This window comes from Triticum urartu, chromosome 1A (assembly GCF_056163025.1).
Source record: "Triticum urartu cultivar PI428250 chromosome 1A, HENAU_Tu73, whole genome shotgun sequence".
Taxonomy (NCBI): Eukaryota; Viridiplantae; Streptophyta; class Magnoliopsida; order Poales; family Poaceae; genus Triticum; species Triticum urartu.
In genome coordinates this window covers 248,261,983-248,273,567 of record NC_141873.1, presented here as the reverse complement: position 1 = coordinate 248,273,567, position 11,585 = coordinate 248,261,983, and positions in this window count along the sequence as shown.

Here is an 11,585-nt window from a genome sequence, read left to right as displayed (position 1 = left end):
AAAATTCCACGCTATGTTATCATCGGCCTCATGCTCAACAATTGGTATGTGCATGATACACTCCGCATCAACATGCCAAAAATTGTCACAAATTAACTGTTCGTCCCACTCACCCGTAATGGGGTCGATAAGTTCATTTACATATGTTTGAATGCAATTACCTCGAACAGTATTGATTTTCCTTGAGGGGCTATTTGGGATCCAACAGTCATCCCACAAGTTGATTTTCACACCATTCCCAACTTGCCATATGCACCCCTTTTTGAATGTCTGAATTCCTGAAAATATACTCTACCAAACAAACAAGGACCCCTTGTTTAGTGTGTTGTTCAAAATATCACCTGAAGGATATCATCGAGCTCGAAGAACTTTAGCACATAAAGAATCATAATTTTCAATTGATCTCCAACATTGTCAGGCTAGCATGGCAAAGTTAAATGAATGCACGCCTTGAAATCCCATACTACCTTTATCCTTTGGGATGCACATCTTCCACCATGCAAACCAATGCATTCTTCGATGATCATCCTCATCACCCCACCAATATTTTGGCATTGCATCAGTGATTCCCTTACAAATTTTCTTTGGGAATTTAAATACACTCATCACATATGTTGGGATGACTTGCACCACCGCCTTTAAAAGCACCTCCTTTCCTCCAAAAGACAAAGTTCGCACCTTCCATCCATTCACCATTTTCTAAATTCTCTCAATAAGATGACAAAAGCAATCTGTACGATCAACCCAATCATAGATGGTAACTGTCATGGAATTGTCACGACAGATGTCCTTAGTGTGAGGACTTAGTTGTGAGGCCAACGCATCTATGTAGTAGCTTGAGAGGGGTTCAGTGGGATGAGCTAATGTAGGGTGGAACCCTAGATGGCCGATCTTTCACGAAAGGAGCGGATCCCACGAAGAACATGAAGAACACGAGGGGAAGCACGAGAGAATCACTCAAACCAACAAGAACGATCACACATATGCTAGATCCTCAAACACATAAGAGATACATGATCCACCGTCAACTAAGGATGATACAAGTAGCATGATCTTCTCCGTGAGGAAGTCTTGAGTTCTTCCCGTGAAGGGGTCTTGAATCCGCTTGGGGGATCTTCTCCGAGGAGGCGCGATCTCAGAGGAGAAGGTAACCAAGTGGATGAGCAAAGCTCTCACACAAAATGATCCAATCCTTTGCTAACCCTAAAACGTAGGTGGAGGGGAAGTATATATAGTCTAAGGGGCGAAGGGGGTACATGGGCCTCGGCCCAGAAGCAAGGCACGCAGGCAGGGAGGGCCGGATGTCCGAGCGTTCGCGGAGGGCCGGATGTCCGGGCTAGAGGGGTCGGATGTCCGGGCTGGCGGGGACGGTCTTGTTGCCTTCTGGACCAGGGGTGTCCGGATTTCTGGGTTGGGGCCGGATGTCCGGGCTGGTCGCCGGATGTCTGGGCCCTGTAGACTTGGCCGCTGGTCCGTTGCTACAGGTGACACCTCGAGGGGTCAGATGTCCAGGGTCCTGGCCGGATGTCCGGGTCCTGGGGGCTGTTCTTGGCTCCTTCCATTGGATCTCTTCATCCGTGGACTCGGGGACTTGTTCATCTTCATGTGCATCTTTGGGAGGGCCCTCTTGGTACCTGATCATGCACAACATTCTGGACTTAGGTTGTAGCCATGCCTCGAGAGGATCATATGTGATATCACTAAGGAAAGAAGTCACCTTAGTCTCGAGAGCTCTAGCTCTAGCTCGTGTCATAGGTCCTCTTGGCACTTCGTGAGACGATGGTAGGTCCATGGGGATGATCGTAGGATGCTCCGCATCATCTCCCCTCCCTTGGGAAAGATCCGACCTCGGATCGAAATCTTCATCACCATGGTAGGGAGAGAGATTTGTGACGTTGAAGATGTCGCTCACGGAGTACTTGTCGCGTGGAATGTCGATCTTGTAGGCATTATTGTTGTAGCGTTCAAGCACCTTGAAGGATCCATCTGCTCGTGGTCGAAGTTTGGACTTGCATTCGTGGGGGAAGCGGTCCTTGCGAAGGTGTAGCCACACAAGATCTCCAATGTTGAACACCATGGGGTGCTTGTTGATGTTGAGCTTGGTCGCAAGTTGTTGTACTTGGCGCTCGATGGTGAGCCTTGTATCCTCATGCACCTTCTTGAGATGGTTCACACGTGCACTTGCGTCCATATTGATGCGCTCTTGTAGTGGTAGAGGGAGAATGTCCAAAGGGGACAATGGGTTGAATCCGTAGACGACCTCGAAGGGGGACTTGCCGGTAGTTGAGTGTCTTGCGCGGTTGTAGGCGAACTCGGTGATAGGTAGACACTCCTCCCACTCCTTGATGTTCTTCTTGATTAGCACGCGAAGTAGAGCGGAGAGTGTGCGGTTGGTCCCTCCGTTTGGCCATCGGTTTGTGGATGGTACACCGTGGAGAATAGTAGCTTGATTCCGAGCTTGGCGCATAGGGTCTTCCAAAAGTAACTCAAGAACTTGATGTCGCGGTCCGAGACAATCGTCTTTGGCACTCCATGTAGTCGTAAGATTTCCCTACAAAAGAGATTGGCAACATGTGAAGCATCGTCGATCTTGTTGCAAGTGATAAAATGTGCCATCTTAGAGAATTAGTCCACGTCAACAAATACCGAATCCTTTCCATTTCTAGTTCTAGGCAATCCAAGTACAAAATCCATGCTAATATCTTCTCATGGTTGATACGGTATTGGAAGGGGCATATAGAGACCATGGGATTGAGCATTAGACTTAGCTTTGTGGCATGTAGAGCATTGGTTGGTGAAGCGGTTGATGTCACAGAACATCTTTGGCCAAAAATAGTTCTTGGAGAGCGTAGCAAAAGTATTGTCGCGTCCAAAATGTCCCATTAGTCCTCCTCCATGAGATTCCCGCAAAAGCAACAAACAAAGAGAAGACTCGGGGATGCATAGTTTGTTAGCTCTCATAAGATAACCATCTTTGATGTAATAGCGTTCCCAAGATGTATGCGTCAAACATTTGGCATAAGGAATAGAAAAAGTAGGATCATGCTCATACAAGTCTTTTATGTGCTCAAAGCCAATGACATCCAATTCAAGTTGAGTAACAAGCATGCATATGCGGGAAAGAGCGTCCGCACAACATTTTCCTTACCTTTAATGTACTTGATGACATAAGGAAAAGACTCAATGAATTCACTCCATTTAGCATGACTCTTGTTCAACTTAGTTTGACCCTTAAGGTATTTAAGCGTTTCATGATCGGTATGAATGATAAATTCATGAGGGCGAAGGTAATGTTCCCATTCATGCAAAACTCGCACTAAAGCATAAAGTTCTTTGTCATAGATGGGGTAACTGAGTTGCGCTCCGAAAAGTTTGTCACTAAAGTAAGCTATGGGGCACTTCTCATGCGTTAACACACCTCCTATGCCATTACCACTAGCATCGCAATGAATCTCAAAGGGTTTGTCAAAGTTTGGTAAAGCAAGCACGGAAGCATGAGTAAGCAAATTCTTAAGCTCATTGAATGCGGTATCTTGCGATAGTCCCCAAACAAAGGGTGCATTATTCTTGCTCAAAGCATGCAAAGGTGAAGCAATGGTGCTCTAAAGTCCTTCACAAATCTACGGTAGAAACTGGCTAAATCAAGGAAGCTACGAACTTGTTGCAAGTTGGTTGGTTGTGGCCAAGTTTTAATAGCATTGATCTTAGAGTCATCAACATGAACACCCTTAAAGGATACAACAAAACACAAGAAAACGAGCTTATCAACGCCAAAAAGGCATTTTTCCATGTTAGCATAGAGATGCTCTTTTTTAAGAGTTTGCAAAACGTTTCAAACATGGGTGACATGATCTTTGAGAGATTTGCTAAAAACAAGGATATCATCGAAATAGACCACAACAAACTCACCAATGTAAGGGCGAAACACATAATTCATAAGACGCATGAAAGTACCCAGTGCTTCCCATAAACCCATAGGCATGACTAACCATTCATACAAACCAAAATTTGTTTTGAAAGTGGTTTTCCATTCATCACCCTCTTGTATGTGGATTTGATAGTAACCGCTTTTAAGATCAACTTTGGAAAAAAATAGTGGCACCACTAAGTTCATCAAGGCATAGAATGGGGTACCTATAGCGAACGGTGATAGCATTGATGGGTCTACAATCGGAACAGATGTGAAAGCTACCGTCTCTTTTTGGCACAAGAATGACTGGTACGGCACACTGACTCAAACTTTCGCGCACATGTCCATGGTCCATGAGATATTTTACTTACCTTTGTATTTCTTTGGTTTCGTCGGGGTTGATGCGGTAGGGGCCTTGTTAGGAAGAGGAGCTCCAGGGATGAGGTCGATTCGGTGCTCAATGCCTCGTAGTGGAGGTATACCCGGAGGTAGCTCGTCGGGGAAAACATCTTGGAATTCCTGCAAAAGAGAAGACAACACTAAAGGTAGAGTGTGAGAGGTGTTAACTTTTGGTGGCTCGTCCTTGCACAAAAGGACATGGTGTAGGACACTTGATGGGTTCTCACACACTTCTCTTATCTCACTTTTGGTGGCAAATAGAACTAAGTTCTTCTTTTCGCTCATCGTGGAGGCACTCGATTTGGGCTTGTGGTGCTCACTCTCTTTTTGGTGGTTCGCTCTCTCACTATTCTCTCCACAATGGGTGGTTTGCTTGTCGGCGATCAATTGGCTTGGAGACATAGGGTGAAGTACGTACTCCTTTCCTTTCATCTTGAAGATGTAGTGGTTTGTTCGGCTGTTGTGGATGACACCTCTATAAAATTGCCATGGTCGTCCGAGAAGAAGGTGGCAAACGGTCATTGGAACGAAATCACACTCCAAAATGTCTTTTTAAGCTCCGATTTTGAAGGAGACTTGCACTCTATGCTCGACTTGGATAGTGCCGGAGTCGCTTAACCATTAAACTTTGTAGGGATGTGGGTGCTTCATCTTGGGCAATTGGAGCTTGGAGCAAAGTTCTTCACTTTCTAAGTTATGGCAACTCCCTCCATCGATGATGACCTTGACGGACCTTCCATTGATGCCGGCCTTGGTATGGAAGATATGGTATCTTTGGTCTTCTTCTTGTTGATGTTGAAGAGTCAAGACCTTGGAGACAACTAGAGCGGGGCTTGAATCTTCATCACAAAGGACTTGTTCTTCTTCATTGTCGTTCACTTGCCGGTGCATTGCCACTTGCTCAAGGGCTTCCATTTCTCCTTCGCTCATGGAGTCGTATGTACCATCGTCATTGAGGATCATGGTCTGCTTGTTGGTACACTCAAAGGACTTGTGGCCTCGGCCTCCACATGTGAAGCATTTGAAGGAACTTGTCTTGATGGTCTCATCGGTTGGGGTAGATGATGGTGAAGCTCTCGGCTTGAAGTTGCTTGTAGTAGGATGATGACTTGGATTTGTCGAAGTTTTCTTGTAACTCGACTTGTCGTTGCTGCTTCTAGAAGGCTTGGTTGATGTAGAAGGTGTTGGGGTCATTGAAGCTTGGGTGTTGGAGAAACCATAGGACTTGGATGAGAACTTGGCATACTTGAAGTCATCTTGCACTTGACGTTCCGCCTTGGTAGCTTGATGCTCTAGCTCGATGAGGTTCGAGTATGGTTGGAAGTCGGCGATCTTCTTGATGGGATGATTGAGCCCATTCAAGAAACATGCCATAGTTTGCTCATCATCTTCCGTGACATTGGCTCGTATCATTGCAATCTCCATTTCCTTGTAGTATTCTTCAACGCTCTTGGTTCCTTGCTTGAGTAGTTGGAGTTTCTTGAAGAGGTCACGATTGTAGTAGGTTGGCACGAAGCATGCTCTCATGACATCCTTCATTTGCGCCCAAGTAGTGATGGGTGGTTCACCTCTTGCCTCTCGACGCTCAATGACTTGTTCCCACCACATGAGGACATAGTCTTGGAACTCAAGGGATGCCATCGCGATCTTCTTCTCTTCTTCATAGTTGTGCAAGCGGAATATTTTGTCGACCTTCAATGCCCATGAAAGGTACTCTTCGGGATCATTGCTTCCATTGAACTTGGGCATGGTGAACTTTATCTTGTCGTAGCATTGCTCTTCACTGTGTTGGGGTCGGGGATGATGACGTCGTTGTCGAGGAGGATCGTCTCTGACAACTTGTTCTTGTCTTGGAGGATTTCCAATGTCTCCTTGCTCTTGTTGAACTTGAGGTTCTTGGCGAGGTTGTGGACGAGCTTGAGGAACTTGAGGATACACCCGTGATTGGTAAATCCGTTCTTGAACTTCTTCGCGAAGTGCTTCTTGTTTGTGCCTATGGCGGTTGCGTTGGGTAACGGCGTGATTCGTGTCGTAGAGTGCACGTTGCACCTCAAGTGCTCTAGATTCTCGCAATTGTTGTTCTTGGCGTTGTGCCTCGACATCTTATGCATCTTGGTGTAGACGCGCTCGCTCTTCCTCTTCCCGTTGGCGTTGTCGTTGTCGTTCTTGTGCTTGCTCGAGAGTAGCTTGGTTTTGACGATGTCGTTGTTCTTGCGTATGAGCTTGCTCTTGAGAGTCGTTGTCGTGTAGAGGATTGCGGTTTGCGTGACGATCTTGACGCGTGGCACGACGAAGAGTGTTCAATGTCGGTGTACTTGAGCCGGAAATGGTGTAGTCGGAGTGTCGACTTGAACGGCTCCGTCTTAATGAGGACGAAGTGGAAGAAGAGCGGTTGAGCAACAAAGCACGAATCTCGTCCATTCTTGCGTCATTCTCTTGCTTGTGGTCATCGAGCTTGTTGTCGAAATAGTCTCTTGTACGTTGCTCGGAGAGTCGCAAGTCGGTGGCGAGGTTGTCGATGCGTTTGCTCATTGCTTATTGCTCTTGATGCAAAGCACATTGTGCACCAACGAGGTGGCTCTTTGTGACGTAGGAGTTCATGTCGTCGTCTTGCTCGATGAAGAGTGGGTTGGTAGAAGTACTTGGCCTATCCATCATTCTAAACAATTTTGTGAGTGGTAGAAGGAGAAGAATAATACCAAATCTACCTTAACCGAAGTTGAAGATGGATCAATGATCACTCCAATGTGGGACAAGGAAATATCACAATTGGTACCAATTCTTATTGGTTTCTCGCACCTACACAAGTAAAAGCTTATGGTGGAGCTCGGTTAGGATGGTGGCACAAAATTTGATGCAATTGTTAGTGAGCTTCAAAAATGTTGGAAAAGATTCGCAAGTTTGCAATGCAACAAGTAGACCAATAGCAAAATATGGTACACGGAAACACACACACAAAGAGATAAGTGCGGTCATGCAACCAAGGATGAGCCAAAATGTGGAATCCACAAAAATGCTCTTGTTGCACAACACTAGAGAGACGCTAGCACGATTGCACAATAGGCGGATACGAAGACTTGTGCACAACCTACTAAGCAAAAATGCAACGGCTTCTATCCCAAGGATGCTTTATGTATGGTATCCCGATGATATGATCCAAGATGATCTAGTATGACAATCTTAATGTTGTATGATGCTACGGTTCTTTCTTAAAAGCTCTTTGCTTATCTTTCCCTTTTGCTTAAAATCTTGTTTTGCTCTTTGTTGTTTGAGTTCTTTTCTCATGCAATGCTTCACGAACCAAGATAGAATTTTGTATGCGATGACAACCTTGTGACACAAGAGATGATACCAAGATATGCACCAATGATATGATATATATGCAATGTGAAGTATGATCACTAATGTGCACAAGTCACATTGCCGGAAATACTCAATGGCTAGTCTCGATGGGTAAGATACGCAAAATTGGGTTATGATGGCTATCAATGCAATGGCAAGAAAGATGTATCACTATACCAAGACGAGGTTACCGATGCTTGCTTACGGTATGGTGTCAAAGTGGTGGAGTGGTCTTTGTCGATGATGCGTTCATGGCGAAGATGAGCGACAGTGATGTTGATGTCGAGCCGTACCTAAATAGCCGAAACACAATAGGACACGGAACCGCCACTCAAATTCTCAAGACAAAACGGGACAAAATTGACGAAGTTGGTAGTGGTAAGCGGAAGTGGTGGTGGTATGCGGAGGTGTATGTGGGCACCGGAACAAAATTTGGCGAAATTTGGACGGAAAACGGGGCGGTGGATGGAAGTGATGCTGCCAGGGGCCGGATGTCCGGGCTTGTGGGCCGGATGTCCGGGGTTCGGGCCGGATGTACGGGCTCTGGATCCGTGGACGAACTCCGTGTGGAAAGTGGAAAATCGGGGCAAAATTCGGGGGATTTTGTGGATGGAAATTGGGGAAAAGATGGGGGAAAGCTAGATCTACCTGCAACACATGAAATCTGCGGATCAAATCCAACAAAACTTCATCACACCAACAAATCACAAAAAAAATTGGGTGGCTATTTTGTGGGGAATTTTCGAATTAGGGACAAAAATCAACAAAAAAGGCTAGAAAACACAACGGGGAGGCTCCGAAATCGTGATCAACGTGGCTCTAGATACCAAGATGATGTAGGGTGGAACCCTAGATGGCCGATCTTTCACTAAAGGAGCGGATCCCACGAAGAACATGAAGAACACGAGGGGAAACACGAGGGGAAGCACGAGAGAATCACTCAAACCAACAAGAACGATCACACATATGCTAGATCCTCAAACACATAAGAGATACATGATCCACGGTCAACTAAGGACGATACAAGTAGCACGATCTTCTCCGTGAGGAGGTCTTGAGTTCTTCCCGTGAAGGGGTCTTGAATCTGCTTGGGGGATCTTCTCTGAGGAGGCGCGATCTCCGAGTATAAGGTAACCAAGTGGATGAGCAAAGCTCTCACACAAAATGAGATAATCCTTTGCTAACCCTAAAACGTAGGTGGAGGAGAAGTATATATAATCTAAGGGGCGAAGGGGGTACACGGGCCTCGGCCCAGAAGCACTGCACGCAGGCAGGGAGGGCCGGATGTCCGGGCTACGGGCCGGATGTCCGGGCTGGAGGGGCCGGATGTTCGGGCTGGCGAGGATGGTCTTGTTCCCTTCAGGATCGGGGGTGTCCGGATTTCTGGGCTGATGGCCGGATTTCCGGGTCGGGGCCGGATGTCCGGGCTGGTCGCCGGATGTCCAGGCCATGTAGACTTGGCCGCTGGTCCGTTGCTGCAGGTGACACCTCCAGGAGCCGGATGTCTGGGGTCCTGGCTGGATGTCCGGGTCTGGGGGCTGTTCTTGGCTCCTTCCATTTGATCTGTTCATCTGTGGACTTGGGGACTTGTTCATCTTCACGTGCATCTTCGGGAGGGCCCTCTTGGTACCCGATCATGCACAACATTCCAGACTTAGGTAGTAGACATGTCTCGAGAGGATCATATGTGATATCACTAATGAAAGAAGTCACCTCGGTCTCGAGAGCTCTAGCTCTAGCTCGTGTCATAGGTCCTCTTGGCACTTCATGAGACGATGGTAGGTCCATGGGGATGATCGTAGGATGCTCCACATCATGAGAGACGCGAGGTTTTTACCCAGGTTCGACCCCTCACGGTGGAGGTAAAATCCTACATCCTGCTTCATTGATATTGATGATGATGATCACGATTACAGGGGTGCTCTATTTCGAGAGCTCTTGACTTGTCTGTCTATCTAGACTTGTCTAACTTGTGAATATTGTCCCCCTTGGGGTGCCCTACCCCTCCTTATATATGTTGAAGGGGCGGCTTACATGAAGAGTCCTAGTAGGATTAGGATTACTCTATTACAAGTGGAGTCCTTTCTTACTTCCTTTGTAAGGGAATATTCCTTATGCTTTCCTCTTAAGCCGGCCCACCATAATACAAGCCGGTCTTCCATGAACCGCCTTCTGGGCCTTCGGGTCTTGTCGCTCCTCTGACCCGCCTGCCGGGTCACCAATGAGTCACCTGGCTCGGCCGGGTCATCAGTGAGTGGAGAGATCCGGGCAGGTCACTTAGTGAGTCGTCAAGTCAGGGTGGGTCACCAGTGAGTCGCCAAGTCCGGTCGGGTCATATATCCAGCCGGGTCATACCGCGGGGTATATCCTCGAAATTAGCCCCCAGTTTAATTTGGATTTATCCATGTTAAACTAATCCTGCAAAATAAACACAAGAACAAATTTGACAGGTTGTGCTCCGGGTTAAAAATTCTTGTAAGCCGACACCTGATCATCCTTAAGTCCTTGTCATTTCCTTCTTCTGGACAGTCCGGGTCAATAGGCCAACCTCATAATCAATTTGCTGACATTGGTCTCTCACAGAAAAAATATTGTGAAGAATAATTCATTTGATTCAGCTCCCAATGCTTCACCAAAAAATATTGGTCTTAAAATACTCATCTGATTTTCAAGCGGCTTAAAGAAGTAGAACTTGCCGGGTTGTCATTGCCAAAATTGCCGGTTTGTAAATATTGATGGCACCGGGTCATAAATATTGCTAACATCAAGCTTGAAAATGTACCTCTCTTATATGCATATCACTTGTAGCCCCCAAGTCTTAAGAAGGGAGCGTAGTAACCACTTAAGACTTGCTTCAATATAAATGTCGCAACCTTGAAGAAATCCAGGTTGTTCATCTCAGTCACTAGTCATAAACTGAATATTCCACATATGTATCCCCCAAGTGTCGGGTTGTCATGCTTGCAGCAACCTGGGACTTGTAGTTGCCTTATGCTCATAAAAAATTCAACCAGTGTAGCCCCCAAGGGTCGGCCATTATGCAATCATGAGCAGGGACTTTGTAGATATGATCATGTAGATTTGAGCAGTAAATAACACCAAATGATGTAGCTCCCAAGTTTTGGGTTACCTTTGACAGGAGAAATTAGTAGCCCCCAAGGGCTGGCTCATCACAATGTGACGGGTCGGGTCTTCAATAAGGCAAGTTAAAAATGGCCTTGCATTAGCCCCCAAGTGCCGAGTCGTGTGCCTGCAGTGACTCGGGACTATTCCTACCATTGTAGAATAAATCATATCTATTGATAAAGAAATGATAACCATTGCGCTAAAGCGACTTTGAAATCCTCAATCATAAAACTGGTTATTGGTAACCATAATAAAAATCCAGCCATGTTGGCTATTCAAGATTTGAATAATATAATCTGATATGGAAACCTCAATCTTTCAATATTATAATGAAAATCCAGCAAAATTTGGCTTATTAAAGATTTGAACACCTTATCTGTTGACAAATAAATCCAGTTTAAACACCCGGCGGCTCTTTGGCCGATGTCAACTTAATACACACCCATTGTAATCCAGGAATTTGCAACCCGGCGGCTTATAGCCTTTGTAAACATCAAGAATTGATAACCCCATCCATTGCGACTCATAATCATGTCCAGTTTTTGACAAGATCACTTTGGCGGCTCATAGCCTCAATAAACTCAATATTGAACAATATAACCCGGAACTGGATAACCCTACAATATCTTCAGATGGCCAGATGATGGGTTTAAACGCAATGATTCATATGAGCAAGAGCAGTATTCTTATATGTAAAGCTCTGCATGTCCTACACAAAGTTTAAACAACATATGCCCTGATGACTTAATGTTAAATGCCAGAGCGGATAACAACTCAAACATAATATAGTCTTATGCAATTATGGAAA